We start from the raw sequence: 14,150 nt of genomic DNA on the forward strand, positions 1-14,150 counted from the left end.
ATACAGGCACTAAAATGCACAAAAAAATTGACAGAAATTAAGGAAGAATAGATAATTGAACAATAATAAGCTTCGATACTCCATTTTCAATAACTAATAGAACAACTACAAAGATTGGGACTAGCAGATGGCATAATGCCTATGTTGATGGATGCCCATGTAGTCGACCTTGGTTCGAGTCTTGGACCCAGTGGCTTAAACTCATGCCAGGTGCTTGTGCGTGCATGCTCATCCTGAGAGGAGAATGGAGGAGAAGGGACTGCAGCGTGGCCATCCCCCCTGGGAGATGATTTCTCACTTTCTGTCTCTCTATCTCTCTCTGTCTGTCTGGAGAGCGCATGCGCCCTATAGCGAAAACCTCTCAAAAAAAAAAAAAAAAAAAGGAATGAAATCATACAAAGAATCATCTTTAACCCCCATGGAATGAAACTTGAAATCAGTAGCAGAAGGATATTTTGGGAAATCACAAATATGTGGAAATTAAACAACATACTTCTAAGTAACCAATGGGTCAAAGAAGAAATCATATGAGATATTAAAAATTACTGTGAGATGGGACCAGCAGGTGGTGTGTTGGGTAAGGCGCTGGACACTCCCACATGGCTGACCACGAGTTCAAATCCTGGACCTGGTGGTTTGCTTTCTCCCTTTCCTTCTCTGTCTATCTCTGTGTCTCTCTCTCTGGTCAAATTAAAATAAATGAATGAATAAATAAAATAAAAGATAATTCTTTTAAAAATTACCGTGAGATGAGTGAAGGTGAAAAATACAGCATATGTGGACCAGCAGTGGTTTGTGAATAAAGTGACTAAATCCCACATGGCCAACTGTGCGGTTTGAATCCCAAACCTGGGCTTTAAAAACAAGCTCGGTACCTCTCCATAGTGCCCAAAATCTAAGAAGAGAATGGAAGAGAAGGGATTGTGTTGTAGCCATCCCCCTAGAGGGTGCTTTCTCACTTTCCTTCTCTCTCTGTCTCTCTTTGGTGAGCACAGGTGGCCCATGGGGGAAAAATAAACAACAAAGAAAAACGGAACTAAGAAACTGTCTTTAGTGCTATACATATGTGACCCTATATTTAGTGATGTGTGGTGTCTACGCTGCCATATTCAGTAATGTATGCATGAGTTAATGTTTAGTAGTGCATATGTGTTCTACTGCGTGAGATATTGTTTTTAGTCATGTATAGTGTGTGTGCTTGTGTTCAGTGGTGTGTGTGCTACTGTGTGTAGTGATATGTGTATAAGACGCTATGTTTACAGGTATTCAGTGTGTATCCTAATGTGTTTAGTGATATATGTATGATACTGTGTTAGGCGGTGCATGGTGTCTACGCTACCATATTTAGTGATATGCGTTTGAGATAGTGTATTTAGTGACACGTAGTGTGTGCTTTTTATTAAGTGATACCTGTGTGGTACCCTAGGTTTAGTGCTACGTGGTGGATATGCTACTATGTCAAAGAATGAAAGCTTTCCCTCCACACGGTGAAGTACAATACAAACATGGGCTGGTTTGGTGGCATCGTGGTAATGTGTCGTTTAAGTGATGCTGGAGCTACATGGCAGAGAGCATGTTTGGTTCCCTGGTCAACTCACAGAAACTGGGGGGGGGGGGGTTGCCCATGATCTTGCTAGCTGGGAAGACCGGAGAAGGAAAGATTGCAGCATGAAGCCTTGTTGAAGTTGCTTGTTTTTTTCCCTCTTTCTCATTGTCTGTCTTTTGTTAATTTTATTCAAAGGCTCTCCCAACACCAATTGCCCTCCTATGGACACACACACACACACACACACACACACACTCAATAAAAGACAAAGAACCAATGACAACCAGGCAAAATATATATAATATTCAGAATAGATTTTAAAAGAAATACAAACAGCTAATAAAATATAAAGAAGTTTCTAATTTCATTGATATTCAGGAAATGCTGATTAAAACAACATTTACATGTAGTCTTTTGATTATCAGATTGGCAAACATGTAGACTGAGAAAAGCCATTGTTGGCAAGGATGTACAGAAATGAAGGGACCGTGATGTGGCCATCCTCCCTAGGGGTGATTTCTCACTTTCCTTCTCTCTCTGCCTTTCTCTGGAGAATGCACTCATCCTATGGAAAAAAAACAAAAACAAAAACACACTTTTTTTTTTTTTTTTGCATGCCCCAAATCTAAGAGGAAAAAGGCAGAGAAGGGATTACAGGGTGGTCATTTTCCCAGGGAGGTGATTTCTTCCCCCTTCCCTACCTAGACGAATACACATGCCCTATAGCTACACACACACATACACACACACACGCTCACATATATATATATATTACTGTGATCCTTTGGGGGAGTAATTTGTCAGTATCTGTCATAATGAAGAAGTGTTCATTACCTTTGATCAAGTAATTCCAAGTGGATATGTAAATATCTATCCTAGAAAAATACTCGTATAGGTGCCTAAATAGGTCTGCACATCCCCTGTAGCATCGTTTGTCAATAATGAAAATTTGCCATTAACTTAACCATTTACTAAAATGGAACGCTGTGTGGGAGTTTAAAAAAAATGAAGAGAGATAGATGTACTAATGACATTAAGGGAAAAAAGCAAGTTCAGAAGAGTACATACAACATGTATTCTATTCTTACTTACGTGAAGAATAGAATACAGAGGCACGTGCTCACAGAGGTACAGAAAAATAGCGAAAGGATTCACAGAAACCTGATGATAGTCTACTCCTGTGGGAGCTATAGGATTGTGTCTGGGGCAGGAAAGTGAAGGGAAACTATTTGAAATCTGTATTTTTTTTAAAGAATTATTTCATTTAATTTTATTTATCATCATCATTATTATTATTAAAATTTTGACCAGAGAGAGAGAGGGAAAGTAAGAGAGCAAGCCACCAGGTCTGGGACTCAGACTCCGGTCAGCCATGTAGGAGTCCAGTGCTTTAACCACCACACCACCGGCCAGCCCTAAAGACTATAATTTTTTTTAAGAGGTTTTTGCTTTCGGTTGTGTGTGTTTGCCAGGAGGGAGAGAAGACAGACAAACAGAGAGGGAAAATGAGAAATCACCCCCCAGGGGGACGGCCATGCCATAATACTTTCTCAATTGTTCTCCCGGGATCTTGGACACACACACACACACACACACGCCTTGGCATGATTTTCAAGGCTCTGAGTCTGAGACTCAGACAGTGGTTGGCCATGTGGGAGTCCAGTCCCGTAACCAGATGTAACCTGCTGGTCCCAAGTCAGTATTTTTAAAAAGTCTAGAAGTCTAACCTTATGGTGTAGTTGGTAGCAAACTGCAGTGCTAAACACCATATGGCTGAATGTGAGTTTGGGTCTCTGGACAACCTGAAAACACACCAGGTCTGCAAAAGGGCACCCAAAGTACTGACAAGCTAGAGGACAGGAGAAGGGGATCTAGTGTTACACTCTCTTTCTCTCCTTTACATGAATAAATAATACTAACAAAAAGTCTTAGAAAATATTTCAATAGTTTTTTTTTTTTTAGAGGTTTGTGCCTTGGGGTGCTTGTGCTCCCTAGAAAGAGAGAGATATAGACGAGAGGGAAAGTGATAAATCACCCCAGATCTGGGGGGGGGTGCACGTTTTAACTCCTTTTCTTCCATTCTCCTCCTGGGACATTGAGCAGGCGTGCACACGTGCCTGGCATGAGTTTCAAGTCACCAGGTCCAGGACTCAAACTGTGATTGACCATGTGGGAGTTGAGCAATGTAACCTCTAAGCCATCTGCTTGTCCATCAACAGTTTAAAAAAAATTTTTTTTAATCTAGAATGGTATTATAGTCATTTTTAAATTTTATTATTATTATTATTATTATTTTAAATTTGCTATAGGGCACTTGAACTCACCAGAGAGACAGAGAGAGAGGGAAAGTGAGAAAGCAAGCCACCAGGTCCAGAACTTAATTGCAATCGGCTATGTGGGAGTCCAGTGCCTTAACTACCACACCACCGGCAAGCCCCACTGCAGTAGTTAAAAAACAAAAACAAGAAATGTAAGGGAGAATAACCTTTGGAGATATCTAAAAATTCCAAAAATGAGTTCAGTTGATAATTGCATAGGAGTTTAGGGGTATTTTATGATATCTGATAGATGTGGTTAGCCAGAACCAATGGCAAAATAGCATATGCTTTGGAGTCAGACAGACGTGGATTTGAAGTCTAGCTCACTCAGTGTATGACCTGGGCAAGTCATTTATCCTCTCCGAGCTCTGGGACATTAATGGAATGTACTTCAAAGGGCTGTTAAAAGGATTCAGGAGACTAAAAATCTTTAGTGCATAGTGAGACCAGCAGGTGATGTAATGATTATGTTGTTGGACTCCCAAATGGTCTACTGTGGTTCAAGTCCCAGACCTGGAGGCTTGAAACTCATGCTAGTCACGTGTATGTGCGTGCCCAAAATTCCAAGAGGAGAATGGAGGAGAATGGATTGTGGTGTGGTTATCCCCCCTGGGAAGTGGTAATTTCTCACTGTCCTGCTCTCTGTATCTCTCTGGCAAGTAGTGGACATGCCCTATGGCAAAAACCTAAAAATAAATAAATACGGCCAGCAACAAATTCGCCTCCCCCCTAATATCTTTATCTTAAATTTTGTTTGTTTGTTTGTTTAAGAGAGAGATTTTCTGCTATAGGGTGGGTGTGTTTGCTGGAGAGACAGAGATAAAGTAAGAAAGAAATTACCACCACCACCCCCGGAAGATGGTGATGCCGCAGTCCCTTCTCTTTCATCTTTCAAGCCTCTGAGTCCAGGACTAGAACCGCAGTTGGTCATGTGGAAGTCCAGTTCCTTAACACTACATCATCTGCTGGTCCCGTCTTAAGGTTCTTTTTTTAAGAGAGAAATTTGTTCTATAGGGTGCATGGACTTGCCGGAGAGAGAGACAGAGAGACAGAAAGTGAGAAATCACCTCCCAGGGGGATGGCTACATCACAATCCCTTCTCCTCCATTCTCCTCTTGGGATTTTGGGCACACACACACATATGCACCTGGCATGAGTTTCAAGACTCCGGGTCTGGGATTTGAACCACGATTACCCATGTGGGAATCTAGCAATGTAACCATTATGCCATCTGCCGGTCCCCATATTAAGGTTCTTAAGAGGATTAAATAAGTTGATAGAAGGTAAGGTTTTTGCCTAGTGCCTGGCACCTAGTATACACTAATAAATGTCAGCCTTTTTTGTTTGTTTGTTTGCCATAGGGCGTGTGTGTGTGTATGTGTGCTGGCCAGAGAGAGACAGAAAGCGAGAGTGAGAAATCACTCCTTAGGGGAGATGGCCATGACGCAATCCCTTCTCCATTTCCTCCTGGGATTTTGGGCACACACAAGTGCCTGGTGTGATTTTTCAAACCACTAGGTGCAGGTCTTGAACCATAGTCGGCCATGTGGGAATCCAGTGCCGTAATCACCACGCCACCTGCTGGTCACAACGTGAGCCATTTTTACTTCCAGATGATTATGCCACTGTGTGAGTAACATCATAAGAAAAGGAATTCCAAGGGGCTGGCAGATGGCGTGGTGGTTAGGGCACTGGACTCCTACGTGGTTGACAGAGTTTGAGTCCAGGACATGGCAGTTTGCTTTCTCACTTTCCCTTTCTATTGCTCTGTCCTTCTCTGGGCAAATTAAAATAAATAAATAAATAAATAAATAAAGCTAAGTAAAATAATTATTTTTAAAAAAAGAGGTGGGGGGAAGGAATTCCAAGAGAGAGGAGGTAAACTTACCAGCCCTGAAGACACTTTTCTAACAAACTACAGTATCAAGCATAAGAACCCCCACTTTGTACTATTAATCAAGACTTGACAGAGAACAGGGATAAGAACTTCTAATCAGCATGAGATAAACAATGTGATGTAATTTCTGCCCAAAGCAAAGAAACTTGACATTTTAGCCTTGGGACCTTATCTAGTGTAAATGAGAGAGTTCCGTTATGCTTTTGCAAATACTGGCAATTTCTACCCTGAATCCTTAGGGATACCTTCATAGACTGAGTTCTATAGTCCTGGATCCTTCTTCCGCAGGATGGAAACTATATATCTAAGAGAAAAAAGTGGGTGGAAGGTGACATGGTGGTTAAGGCACTGGATCTCACATGTCTGATCTCACATGTCCTGACCCTTTGGCTTGAAAACATGCTGGGTGCATGTACATGCGTGCCCCAAATCCCAAGAAAATGGAGAAGAAGGGATTATGGTCCCCTCCCGGGAACTAGGAAAGGAAGACAGCAATCAGCGATCCCCACTCAGTCTATCCTTGTTCAGTCCCTCTCTGAAGTGAGGAAAATGTGGGAAAGTGCCCTAAACAGAAAGCTAGGGGAGGGTGATGATTTCTCACTTTCCCTTTCTTTCTGTCTCTGTCTCTGTTTCTATCTCCCTCCTGTAAGTGCATGTGTGGTGGTGTGGCAAAACTCGTTTCTTTTTAAAGAGAGTTTTTGTTTTGTTTTGTTTTTAGAGAGATTTTTGCTATACGGTGTGTGTGCTCGCTGGAAAGACAGAGAAACAGAAAATGAGAAATCATCCCTTGGGGGGATGGCAGCGCAATCCCTTCTCCTCCATTCTCCTCTCAGGATTTTGGGAACGCATGCAATGCACATGCGCCTGGTGTGTGTTTTAAGCCGCTGGATCCAAGACTCAAACCATGGTTGACTGCGTGGGAGTCCAGTAACATAATCATCATGCCATCTGATGGTCCTGCCAAAATTCTTTTTAAAAAAAAAAAAGAAAAAGGGAAAGGAGAAAAAAGAGAGAAGAACCAATATTTACAGACAACTTCCCCATGTTAGGTACTTGATTTCTTTTTTTTTTTTTTTTTTTGGAGAGATTTTTTTCTATAGGGCACATGTGCTCGCCAGATAGACAGAGACAGAGAGACAGAAAGCGAGAAATCACCCCCCAGGGGGGATGGTCACGCCGCAATCCATTCTCCTCCATTCTCCTCTCGGGATCTTGGGCACACACGCACACGTGCCCGATGTGAGTTTTAAGCCACCGGGTCCGGGACTCAAACCATGTCGACTACGTGGGAGTCCAGCGACATAGCCATTACGCTAACTGCTGGTCCCAGGTACTTGATTTCTTTAATTTCCTGATGCACCATGAGCTTGATCTGCTATTCTCATTTTAGAGGAAAGTAAACAGGGCTCAAAGAGGTTAAATAATGCCTTTTGGGTCAACAGTGAATCTGTACCAAAATTTCTAGGTCTAATATCCTGGAGCTCTTCCCTGTGTATCAACTTGTATCTTGTGCGAGTATGAGAGAAAGGCCAGCTTTCTGTCTGGGGCACTTTCCCACATTTTCCTTACTTGGGAGAGGGACTAGACAAGGACAGATTGAGTGGGGATCACTGATTGCTGTCTTCCTTTTCTAGGTCCCAGGAGGAGAAGGAGGTAGCTGCTCATGGACAAATGGACCGGGGGTTAACTGGAGAGGGAAGTGCTGGAGGGCACCTCATGGGTGTCTGTACCTGGTGAGCGCTTCCTGGGAGCCTTAGTGAGGAAACCAGCACTTAGTTTGTGACTTTCCAAGAGGTTCCACTTGTCTGGAAGTGGAGAAGGCCCCTGAAGACAAGGTCCCTGATTCTGGTTTTTTGCCCATAGACTTCATTGAAGCTGTGTCCCTTATCAAGGTCAGGCAAGTATGGTGCCTAACCCTACTCCCTGGTCCCTTACTAAGAGAATCTGGGTCCCGAGGGAGAGGAAAACCAATAGGAGTACTGAGTAGTATCAGCTGACCCCTGAGTTGGGACAAGTGGTCTGACATTCATGTTTGTACTTGACAGAAACCACAGAATAGAATTTTTTTTTTTTTTTTTGGAGAGGTTTTGCTGTAAGGTGCATGTGCTTGCCAGGAAGACAGAGAGAGACAGAGAAACAGAAAGCAAGAAATCACCCCCCTAGAGGGGATGGCCACCTTGCAATCCCTTCTCCTCTATTCTTCTTTCTGGATCTTGGGCGCGCATGCACACACGCCTGACATGAGTTTAAGCCACTCGGTCTGGGACTCGAACTGGGGTCGACTACATGGGAGTCCAGCAACATAGCCAATATGCCAACTCCTGGTTCCCAGGATAGAATTTTCAAAATGGAATTTATCCTGTAAAATTTGGGTTCTCAGGGCTGGTGGGTAGTGTAGTGCTTAAGATGCCAGACTCCCATATGGCCGACCAACGTTCAAGTCCTGGACTTGGCGGCTTGCTTTCTTGCTTTCTGTCTCTTGCTCTGTTGCTATGTGGTCAAATTGAAAAAATAATAATGATGATGAATAAAATTAAATAATTCTTTTAAAAAATTTGGGTTCTCTATTTTGGGATCAGCAGGTGGCGTGGTGGTTAAGGGCACTGAACTCCCACATGGTCGACCACGGTTCAAGTTCCGGACCTGGTGGCTTGCTTTCTCACTTTCTCCCCCTCCCCCTGTCCCTATCTGGTAAAATTAAAATATAAATAAATAAATGAATAAAATGATATAAAATAACTTTAAAAAATACAGAAAACTTATTGCTATCATTAACATTATAGAATCTTAGGATTGGATGGGCCAACATGGGACATGGTGGTTAAGGTGCTGGATCCTACATGGCCAGCTCCACAGTTTGAGTCCCACCAGGCAGCTTGAAAAACATGCTGAGCATGTGTGTGTGTGTGTATATATATACCCCAAATCCCAAGAGGATAATGGAGGAGAAGGAATTGTGGCATAATCATCCCCCTGGGAGGTGATTTCTCACTTCCCCTTTCTCTCTGTCTCTTTCAGTCTCTCTCCAGTGAGTGCACATGCACTATGGTAAAAATCTAAAAAAAAAAAAAAAAAGTATCTTAGGACTGGAAATGACCATAAAGATAGTCCAGTCTATTACCCCAACTGTGGTAGGAATCCCTTCTCTAGTAGGTCTGACCAACTGTTAGTCGGCTCCACTTACATACCTGCAATGATCGGGAGCTGACTCTCTGTGAGGCAGCCCTGTCTCCTCTGGCAACCTCTGAGGGAGAGAAAGTTCTTTAGGTTGAACTGCGTCAATCTTGCTGTAATCTCTGGGCAGTTGTACTCACTGTTCTCCAAGGATTTGAAGACACTATTCATGGCCCATGTCATCTCTCCCCTTGCCACCCAGTATAACCTTCTCTGATATCTCCACACACATTGCACAGAAAAATTTTCAGATCTTTCATTGCCTGGAGCACCACCCATTGTAGCTGGTCATTGTCCTCTTTCAAATAATGGTGCCCAGAACAAACACAACTGACACTGCTGATGTAACCCAAAGAGAGCAAAGTGCAGGAGACACATCATTTCCGACAGTCTACACATGTGACTCTAAAATGAAGCATAAAGTGAATGCTTTCCTGCCGTCCCATGGAATTTGCTCATTTTCAGTTTGCAATTGGCAAACATACCCAATTCTTTCTCACCTAAATAAGACTCGTTTAAATTAACCCAAGTTAAGAACTATCATATTGCCAGTACCTTAGATGGTAGGTTTTTTTTTTTTTTAAGGTTTTTTTAAATAACTATTTTATTTAACTTTATTTATTATTTATTCATTTGTTTATTTCAATTTGACCAGAGAGGGACAGAGTGAGAGAGAGAGAGAGGGAGAGAGAGTGAGAAAGCAAGCCACCAGGTCCAGGACCTGAACCATGGTCGGCCATGTGGGAATCCAGTGCCTATAACCCCCATGCCACCTGCCGGCCCCAAGATTTTTTTTTTTTGAGAGGTTTTTGCCATAGGGTGCGTGTGCTCGCCAGACAAACAGAGAGAGACAGAGAGACAGAAAGCGAGAAATCACCCCCCAAGGGGAATGGCCACGCCGCAATCCCTTCTCTTCCATTCTCCTCTTGGGATCTTGGGCACGCACGCACACGCGCCTGGCGTGAGTTTTAAGTCACCGGGTTTAGGACTCAAACCGTGGTCGACTACATGGGCGTCCAGTGACATAGCCATTACGCTAACTGCTGGTCCCCTTTAAGATTTTTAAAAAATTATTATTATTAATTTTTAATTTGGTATAGGGCACATATGCTCACCAGAGAGAGAGAGAGAGAAAGCAAGAAAGCAAGCTCTGAGACTTGAACTATGGTCCACCATGCGGAAGTCCAGTGCCTTAGCCACCACACCACCTGCTGGTCCCTAGAAGGTAGACTTTTAGGCACTCTCCTTAATCACTTGCCTCTCCTTTCCCAGACTTGGAACCACTGTCATGACTTCTGTGATACTGGTCTTTTCTTAGATTACAGGTTATGAAGTATGTGTGCATAATGATTCGTTTTGCTTGTTTAGGAACTTTATGTAAGTGGAATCATGTTGTATATATTATTTTATAATTTTCTTCTTTCCCCTTCAAAGTTATATTTGTGAAATTCGTCTACATTGACTATGTAGTTGTAGTTTGTTCATTTCCATTGCAATGGAGTAGTCCATTATATGAATATTTTGAAGAACTGAATAGGGCCAGCAGGAAGTGTGGTGGTTAAGGGGCTGGATTCCACGTGGACAACTCTGGGTTTGGAATCCTGGACCAACAGCTTGTGTGTGTGTGGGAGGGGGGGACCAGAATCCTGAGTGGTGAATGGAGGAGAAGTAATTACGGCAGGGCCATCCTCCCTGGGGGGGGGTGATTTCTCACTTTCTCTCTCTTTGTCCTTATCTTTATCTGGCAAGCACATGTGCCTTATGGCAAGAAACAAAAACAAAAACAAAAACCAACCAACCAACCAAATAAACAAAAATTGGATAAAACTTTAAATCTATTCTACTTTTTCCTTTTTTTGGGGGGGGGAGAGGTTTTTGCTATAGGGCACGTGCGATTGCCAGACAGATAGAGACAGATAGAGAGACAGAAAGTGAGAAATCACCCCTCAGGGGGGATGGTCACTCTGCAATCCCTTCTCCTCCATTCTCCTCTCAGGATCTTGGGCACGCACGCACACGCGCCTGGCGTGAGTTTTAAGCCACCGGGTCCGGGACACGAACCGTGGTCGACTACGTGGGAGTCCAGTGACATAGCCATTACGCTACCTGCTGGTTCCCTAAATCTATTCTACTTTTGATGAACATTTATGCCATTTATTTATTTATTGTATTGTAAACTATGCCTCAATGAATATTTTTGTGTCTGTTTTCTGGGGCATACATGAAAAGTAATTAATAATTAATTATTTCATGTGTTTATGTCTTATCTCCTAATTTCCTTCAGGATACAAGAATCACATCTTTCTTCTTCTTCTTCTTTTTTTTTTTTTTTTTACTTTATTTTTGCCATGGGGCATCTGTGCTCATCAGAGAGACAGAGACTGTGAGAGGGAAAGTGAGAAATCATCCCCTAGAGGGAATAGCCATACTGGAATTTTTTTTCTCCTCCACTTTCCTCCTGGGATTTTGGGCATGCATGCACATGTGCTCAGCATGAGTTTCAAGTTGCTGAGTCTGGGACTTGAACCATGATCGACCATGTGGGAGTCTAGTACCTTAACCACCATGCTACCTGCTGGGTCCACATCTTTTATTCTCAATAAAGGCTTTGAGGGGGCAGCAGATGGCATAGCCGTTGTTACTAGATTCCCACATGGCCAACCAAAGTTTGAGTCCTGGACCCAGTGGCTTTAGTCCTGGATCTGGGGGGGTTGAAATTCACACCAGGCATACATGTGTGTCCAAGATCCTGTGAGGGGAATGGGGAACGGATTGTGGCATGGCTATTCCCCCTGGAGGATGATTTCTCACTTTCCCTCTCACTATCTCTGTCTCACTGTCTCTAGCAAGTGCATGTACTCTAAGGCAAAAACCTCTACCATAATAATAATAAAAATAATAATGATAATAATAAAATAAATATGTATTTATAGTAAAATAAATAAAAGCTTTGAGCACACACCAGTTTTCTCTAGACTATTACCTAAGGGTGGAACTGCCTGGATTTATGGCTTACCTAAAAATGTGAAAATGTATAACTCTTTATGTTCCTATCTGATTTAAAAGTTGCTTTTTTGGCCACTTCCTTGATATGAGAAGCTCTAAGTGCCCAAACCAGATGCCTGATTCTTTTTGAGTGACTTTGATCCTGAGGGCCTGGCTTCAAGCCCCGTTATCAATGGCAATAAATGTGCCCTCACTCACTAGAAGGAACCCCTTCTGTAGAGGGCACTGGCATTGGCTATCTTTATGGCCCCTACCTCATATTACTCATCACAACAAGACATACGATGCACTGTACTGCCTCTCCAGGATAAAGGTCTCCTTGCCGAGCATGGATTTGCTCACCCAGGAAAGTAATTTATGGGGGTTGGGTATGTGTGTGCGTTTGTGTGTATGCTCTGTGCTACTTGCTCTCTCAAAGGTAATTTAGTCATTTGCGGCTATTAACCACTTAGAAAACTTAAGTCTGGGGTGAGCAGGTGGTGTGGCAGTTAAGGCACTGGATCTCACATGGCCAGCTTTGTAGTTCTAGTCCTTGACCCAGTAGCTTGAGAATCATACCAGGCATGTGTGTGTGTGTCCAAAATCCTGAGAGGAGACTGGAGGAGAGGGGACTGTGGTGTGACCATACCCCCTGGAGGGTGATATCTCACTTTCCTTTTCTCTCTCTCTGGTGAGCACACACTCACCTGTAGCAAAAATGAGACAGAGAAAAAATAAACCTATATACACATCTATATATAAACCCTCTCCTAACCTTAGTGAGGCCTGGGAAAACTACAAACAGATGCCATATGTCTACCTAAACTATTTTTTAAAACAGAATTATTTTATTTAACTTTATTTATTTATTTAGAGGTTTTTGCTATAGGGTGTGGGCGCTCACCAGAAAGACAGAGAGAGAGAGCTAGAAAGCGAGAAATCACCCCCCCCAGGGGGGATGGCCATGCCGCAATTCCTTCTCCTCCATTCTCCTCTGGGGATCTGGGGCACGCACGCACGTGTGCTTGGCGTGAGTTTAAGCCACTGGGTCCGGGACTCGAACTGCGGTCGACTACATGGGAGTTCAGTGACATAGCCATTACACTAATTGCTGGTCCCATTATTTATTTATTTTAACTTGACCAGAGAGGGACAGTGAGAGAGAGAGAAGGACAGCGAGAAAGCAAGCTGCCAGGTCCAGGACTCGAATTGCAGTTGGCCACGTGGGAGTCCAACACCCTTAAGCACCTCGCCACCTGCCGGCCCCAATTATTTAAAATTATAAACCTGAGAGAGTCTAACTAACTGCAGTCCCTTCTCCAGTCTCCTCTTAGGATTTTGGGCACCCACAGACATATGCCTGGGTCTGGGACTCAAATGGTGAAACTTGCCATGTGGGATCCAGCACTTAAAACACTACCTGCAGGCAAGAGAAATAGACATCTTTAATGACCTGTAAGAGCAGGTTCAAATAGAACATTTCTGGGTTCCAGAGGTTCACACACTTGAATGAGGCAGTGAAGGCAGCATGGGCTTTGACCCAACTATTGGCCCATGGCTCAGCTGCCTTGTTCTCATCCTTGGCCTGCACCGTTAGGATCTGTCGGCATAGCTGCTTACATGTCCAATTGCTGTACCAGTTCTCCAAAGCACAGTCTTCCTTTAGTGATTTTTAGGGAAGCCCAGGGTCTCTCAGGATGGATCTGGGAAAGAGAATACAGCCTTAGCCATATAGGGAGGAAATTCTGGGGTCCCAGACACCCAGAACGTGCGCCTTAAGTGTCAGACCCTGTAGGCTCCTTGTCCTGGGAGTGCTCAGAGGTGTGTGTGGGCGGGTAGGGTAGGTTATTGAGGAGCCTTGAAAGTATGGAATTTAGGACAGGTTATCTTGCCCAGGGTTACGGGCAGCACTTTCTGGATATTATTTCTCCTGTTCTGTCATGAGCGCAGGGATTGTGCCTGGCTGTATCCCCAGTATCCATGACTGCCTGATACATAAAAGTCAGATGTATTTGCTTTAATGGAAAGTCCACCGGCCTGCGCATTAGAAAGGCTGCGGTCCGGGCTCGGTTGTGTCGGAAACAGTTCTTCATACTTCATTACTCCATTTAAACTTTTCTTAGCTATTAGTTATACCGATGAGGGTTCCAAGAGGTTAAGCGGCTCCCCCAAGGTCACACTGCTAGCCGAAGTAGAGGCTGGATTTGCAGTCTATCAGGTCTCCTTGCTC

Source organism: Tupaia chinensis, unplaced genomic scaffold, assembly GCF_000334495.1.
Source record: "Tupaia chinensis unplaced genomic scaffold, TupChi_1.0 Scaffold000330_1, whole genome shotgun sequence".
NCBI lineage: Eukaryota > Metazoa > Chordata > Mammalia > Scandentia > Tupaiidae > Tupaia > Tupaia belangeri.